Here is a 6,880-nt window from a genome sequence, read left to right as displayed (position 1 = left end):
CACAATTCCTTCAACCAAAATGCTTCCTTGCTTGAATGAGTGGCTACCACGTATTCTGCCTCTGTAGTTGAAAGTGCCACTACAGACTATCTCTTACTCATCCAACTGACTGCACCTCCAAATAGGTTAAACACATACCCACTTTTAGATATTTTCTGATCCAGATCTCAAACCTAGTCTGCATCAACAAATCCACAGATGTACAATACTCTGTCCAATCATGGTCTTCCTTGGTAACACATACTATAATCGCTAGTGCCACGCAAATACCTGAAAACCCGCTTCACTGTTGTCCAATTTGACATAAACCTGCTCAATTCTCCCACTGCATGTGTAATGTTTAATCTAGTATAGACCATTGCATACATCAGGCTACCGAGTTCACTTGCGTATGGAACACGGGACATGTCCTCTTCCTCTTCTTGTGACTTGGGACACTGTTCAACAGATAAATTTACACCTACAAGAATAGTAACCTTCACCGGTTTACTATCCTGCATATTAAACTTCTATAATATTGTCTCAACGTACTTCCGTTGGTTTAACCAGAGCTTTTTCTTTGCCCGATCTCATTTAATTTCCATTCTCAAAATATAGTTTGCAACACCAATATATTTCATGTCGAATTTGGAGGACAATTAGGTCTTCAAATCCTAGATAATTTCTTTGTTATTTCTATTCAGCAACATATCATCCACATACAAGACCAAATAAATAACACAGTTACCAATTAATTTTAAATACATAGAGTGATCTACTTTGCTTCTAGTGAATCCAAGTCCCCATATAAATGTATCAAATTTCTGATACCACATCCTTGGTTATTGTTTTAACCCATACAAAGACTTTTTTAACTTGCATACTAGTTCTTTCTTACCCTTCACTACAAAGCCTCCAGGTTGCTTCATGTAGATCTCTTCTTATTGATCTCCATGAAGAAATGTTGTATTCACATCCATCTGTTCTACCTCAAAATCAAAAGCAACCACAACAAATTTAAGTAATCTAATAGAAGCTACCTTGTCAATAGGGGAAAAAATATCACCAAAATCAATTCCCGGCACCTGGGAATAACCTTTTTCTACCAACCGAGATTTGTATTTCTCCACCTTGCCTTTTGCATTCATCTTCTTATTAAACACCAATTTGCTTCTAATGGGTTTCTTTCCAGCTGACAACTCCACGAGATCCCAAGCCTCATTTTTGTCCAAATATGCCATTTCATCAACCATGGCGTCTTCCTAGAGTTTTCCATCCTTTGAATTTACTGCCTCCGTGATAGTTTTGGGATCATCATTAGTAATAGATAAAGCAAAATTTGCAAAAAAAACAGATGGACTATACCTTTCTAGCTACCTTCTTTCTCAAATTGATCTTCTCAAAGCTAGAATTTGTGGTTCTTCATCTTCTGATTCCTATTCTGTAGTAGAGTCTGATTCTTCCTCCTTAAGCTCAAACTCTATCTTCTCAGTTTCCTTTGGTAAGAATTCATATTTAATAAAATCTTTCACCTCTCTAAACTCCACATCTCGGTTGTACACAACCTTCCTTATTTCTGGTTTCCAAAGCTTATAAATTTTTAAACCATCCTTATACCCAATAAAGATGCACCTTTCAGATTTACTATCCAACTTGGTTATTTTCTCCTTTGGAACATGTACATATACATCATAACCGAATGCCCTTAGATTTGAAAGAGAGGGTTTCTTACCAGTCCATACCTCTTGTGGAGTCTTAACATCCAATGCTGATGAAGGTGATCTGTTGACTAGGTAACATGCAGTCTCCACCGCCTATGCCCAAAATTGTTGTCCTAACCCGACACCACTAAGCATGCTTCTTGCCTTTTCTATCAACGTCTTGTTCATTCTTTCTGCAACTCTATTTTTTTGAGTTGTGTATGGGGTAGTCTTTTGCAATGCTATACCACACTTCTTACAGAACTCTTCAAATTCCTTCTTGCAAAACTCTCCACCATTATCTGTCCTCAACACCTTTATCTTCTTCTCTGTCTAGTTTTCCACCAGAGTCTTAAATATTTTAAACCTGTCAACGACTTCAGATTTATTCCTAAGGAAATATATCCATGTACTCCTTGAGAAGTCATCTATAAATGATACATAGTACATAGACTTACCCAGTGATGGAAACGACATAGGTCCAAACACATCACTGTGAACAAGCTCTAATACCCCTTTCGCCCTCTTAGCACTAGAGGGAAACTCACTTGATTTTGCTTCCCATATACACAATGTTCACAGAAATCGAAATCCAGTGAGAAATTAGATATACCTTCTACCATAACATTACCATGAAGTATTCGAAGGCCCTTCTATCCAATACATCCAAGCCTTTGATGCCATATCATGGTCTTTTCTCTAGAGACCACAAGATTTTCTGCAGTGCTACCTAAAATCTTGTACAAATTTCCAATCTGAACTCCCCACATCAGTATCAGTGATCCTTATCCATCTGGTAAGTATCTTTCTTGAACACTACTTTTACACCTGCATCATCTATATTACTTAAAGAAATCAGATTTCTGGCCAATGCACGAATATGCAGAACATCCGAAAGTGTTCTAATCCTTCCATCTTGCAACTTTAGCTTGAATTTTCCACGTCTGATGATTCTGGACTTTCTATCATCCCTTAAGAAGACATCACCACCACCATATTTCTCATACTTGCAAAACCACTCCTTGTGGGGAGTGAAGTGAAAGGATGCACCTGAGTCAATCAACCATGCATCATGATCTACATGTGTACTTTAAGAAGAAGCCAAGTACACATCCCCACCTTCATCTGAGGTGGTTTTCGTCTCTATAGAATGAGCATCATCAGATCCCTTTCCTTTATTAGGAGCTTTAGATCTATAATCCTTTTTTAAGTTCCCTTCCTTTCCACATTTCCAGCAAACCTTTACAGGCTTCCCTAGAGATTTAGATCTCCCACTCGGGGACTTATTTTTATTTCTTTTATGTGACCGTCATCGTACAAACAAGGCATCACCATTCTGGCCCTCCATATTTTTCCATCTCATCTCCTGAAACAAAAAGGAGGAGACTATTTCATCAAACTGCAAGGTAGTTGTATTGCTACCTATTGCAACAACTAGACTATCCCACAAATATGGTAGGGAAGACAATAAAATGATGCACTTATCTTCATACAAAATTTTAATATCAAGAGATAACAATTGGCTTACCAAAATATTGAAGGCGTTCAGATTGTCTGTCACTAAGTCTCCATCCTTCATCCTCAGGTTGTATAGCTTTTTCCATAGGAACAATTTATTCACCAAAGACTTAGATTGGTACAAAGTCCCTAACTTGTCCCACAAAGTCTTCGCTGAAGCTTCCCCTATACGTTCAACAATACTAAATATTAGATACACAATCGTATTGTGCTCTTTTCTTTCTGATCCAAGTTCTTCCAGTCTTCATCAGACATTGTTGTTGGTTTAGTACCCGAATCTACCACAATCCACTAATGTTTATCCACTAGTAGATCCTCCATCTTGAGTTTCCACACTTCAAAACCGTGAACATTAAATTTCTCGATCTCTATCTTTCCATTGCTCGCCATCTTCTTTCACTGCAAGAATTGATCTCGTAGATCTCCCACTGAACAATGTCTACCACAGGCCCGATCAAAACCCCTTAGCAGCAAAGGCGTTCCCGTGAAGCTAAAATAACTTAGATACCAAATGTAGGTTTTAACCCTGTACATAAATTACTTGCAAACGAATTCTTAAAAACATAAAATAAACAATGACGAGGTTATAAAACATAAAACAAATATACACAGATATTTTCCCCTGGATCCCAAAACAAGACTACCAGATTGATTTTTCATCATATTTCTTTCAATGTTACAATACATATATATATACATGCTAAAGCATCCATAAACCCCAATCCATTAACCATGGATTAGAACATAACCATAGTTCCCTTGACCGGATCTACAAAATACCATGGGAAGAAAACCATCATGCCCAAAACCATGTGAGAAAACCATGCACAAAACCATAGGTAGATCTGCCCACCTAATATAGGGTCCAAAAAATACAACACACATTTTCAAATTAATTATAAACAAACTAATGACAAAAGAAAAAATCAAGTTAACCACGCCAATCATAAATTTAGTGATAAATAAAATGACATTGTCAAAATATATGGTTATTTAGGTCTATTATGAATGTTTCCTTTGTTGTTATTGTATGCATCTAAACTTTGGTTGATAACATATCCCATTATGCAGAATGATATTTCACATGTTAATAATTTATTATTTGAAAATATTGTATTTGGCAATTTAATCTCTAATTTAATAAAGATTAAAAGGGGTGTATTAAATCTCTGTTGATTGGAGAAAATGACCATATCAAGACTTTAGAAATCACCTGGCCAAAGACCCCAATTAGAACCCTTTCCATTTGGGATGATGATTTCGACTTGTATGTGGGCTCAATTGTCACCTGGAAGATTTTCTTCAAAAACGGAGACTTCCTGATATGCTCTCCTAAATGAAAATACAATGTAAGGTAATATGCAAACAATAGAAAGAGATATCTATCATTAAAGATAACTCAATTTATCTTATCTTGATTAAGGAAATGAATAGTCCTAGCCTCAATCAAAAGCAAATGATAAATATACAAGGATTGAACGTAGGGTTAAGATGAACTAACAAGTCATAGAAACAATTCATATCACCTAAAACAATTTGAGTATATATGCATATATAGTTATATAATAAGTAGTTACCAAATCCTTATATGCACATACTTAGATTTAGATAGCTATGATTGCATTCAAGATATAAATGTACTTGTCATATAATGGAAATAGTTAATATAATATAACAATAATTAGAATAAAGACAAGCATGTAATTAGACTGCTAAACAATTATCAACTAACACATACAAGTCTACTTGAATACAATATTCAATGTTGATTTTAAACTAACCAACTATGTAAAGATAACTTAATATTAGTTTTAAATAAGCATAAATTGATATAAAATTAACAATAGAGATAAATCAAACAACAACCACTTATATGGAACATAAGAAAAATCAAAATTGAATGACATATATATTCGTAGTCAAATATGATCAACAATGCTCTTATTGGTTATGAAATAAAAATCTCTTGGGTCTAGTTTAGTAGGTAGCTAATTTCCTCCAAGAAAATCCCCCTACAATATTGCAAATTCCTTCTACTTTTCAAAGAATTGGAAACCCCCCTCTCTTCTACACATCTCCATTATATAGTCATACAATTTAATTCAAAATAGAGAGATGTTTCAAGACAATTCATGAAGATTTTTTTCTCATTTTTTAAGAGTTGGTAGATCTGATTTTAGCTCAGAGATTTCATCTCACTAATCCTAATATTCCAACTGGTGATTGCCTTAAAACATTCCTACAAAAATATCAACCAATTTATCATTAAAAACCATGTCAAAATCAAAAGCCAAAACTCAGATGTAAAAACATTCAAAACGAATCCTTGTAAGAAAGATTAATTCAATTAAAAATAGAATCCTAAATTTGATCCCAAGTCATTTTTTTTTGTTGCATTATTGGTCAATAGATGACATTTTAATGTGGTACAATCAAGAAGATGCTCTGGTAGTCAAAATTTTCCTAAAAATCCACACAGAGATCTTAGTTTGTTCCAGATTTGTAGCCCTTTTTGTTGAATTTTAGGATCATTTATATTCTAGATTTTCCTAAAAAATTTCATCCCATATTTTTCTTCTTGATTTAATCTTTCTAATGAGGTATCGTGGGATAATTTTGTGCCCCATAGCACGAGATATGGCCTTTGGAAGACAGAGTCCTGTAAAATTTCAGGTGCATTATGGTTAACGGTTGGTGCATTTTATCAAACATTAAAAAATTAAAAATTGTAGTCCCATATTCATGGGGGAAATGAGAATGAAATTATATGTGTTTATATTATTGTTTTCCTCCATCATGGTTTGTGTGAATAATGAGGGCACCATGGTGGAGGGTGCACTTGTATATGTTTTGGCTTAAATGGAGAGTTAAAATTGAGAAATAAAATATAATAAATGAACTCAAACTAAAAATCTTCATGAGTAGAACATACATGAATAATTAAATTAAATAAATAAATGTAACTTTGGAACCACATCACCCAACCCTCTCGATTGTCCACATGATTCCATATGTATTTAGAATGCACTATGAAAAATCCCTCGGGACTTGGGATTCGATTGACCAAGTTCAGCCCGACCTAAGCTTCCCTTGCAATGATTGATCCAATATTCCTGTGATACTAGCATTATCCAATATCTTTTCTTCGGTTGATGTTAACAAAATTGAATGAAAGAGCATGTAAAAACCATATGTGCAAACACTTAAATAAGAAGAGACACAAAAGAGACCATAAAGTCAATGCACACAAAGGGTTTGATAATGGAGTTTGTCCAATGCGGACTATGTCTCCAAGCCTTGCATCAATAGTGGGGATGCCACTTCGTTCATCTCAACAAAAATGAAAATCAGTGCGTGGAAAAATACATCATTATACCTCCAATCCTAGAAGTGACTTGAAGTTCCACTATTCAAAACACAACAATCACAACACTAACAAGTTTGTCTCGTCCTTCTGAGACTTTTGACTGTAAACATGACCAACTTCTGAAAGGTACATCACTATCTCGATATTTGTGCCCAATAATTAATAAAATATGAGGACTTCTACCACGAGCCTTGAGATCTACTGCTTAAATCCAAACTCTAACTGCACCAGTGAAATCCTTGTGAAATTTTGAGTAAAATTACAATAAAGTCAGCTATATTTTGCCACCATCATCTCTGGACCCCCTAGAGAATAT

This window comes from Pinus tabuliformis, chromosome 8 (genome assembly GCF_031772625.1).
Source record: "Pinus tabuliformis cultivar Carrire ecotype Pingquan chromosome 8, CPIR1, whole genome shotgun sequence".
NCBI classification, from domain to species: domain Eukaryota; kingdom Viridiplantae; phylum Streptophyta; class Pinopsida; order Pinales; family Pinaceae; genus Pinus; species Pinus tabuliformis.
The sequence above is the reverse complement of the archived record's forward strand: the minus strand, read 5'-3'. Positions refer to the sequence as shown.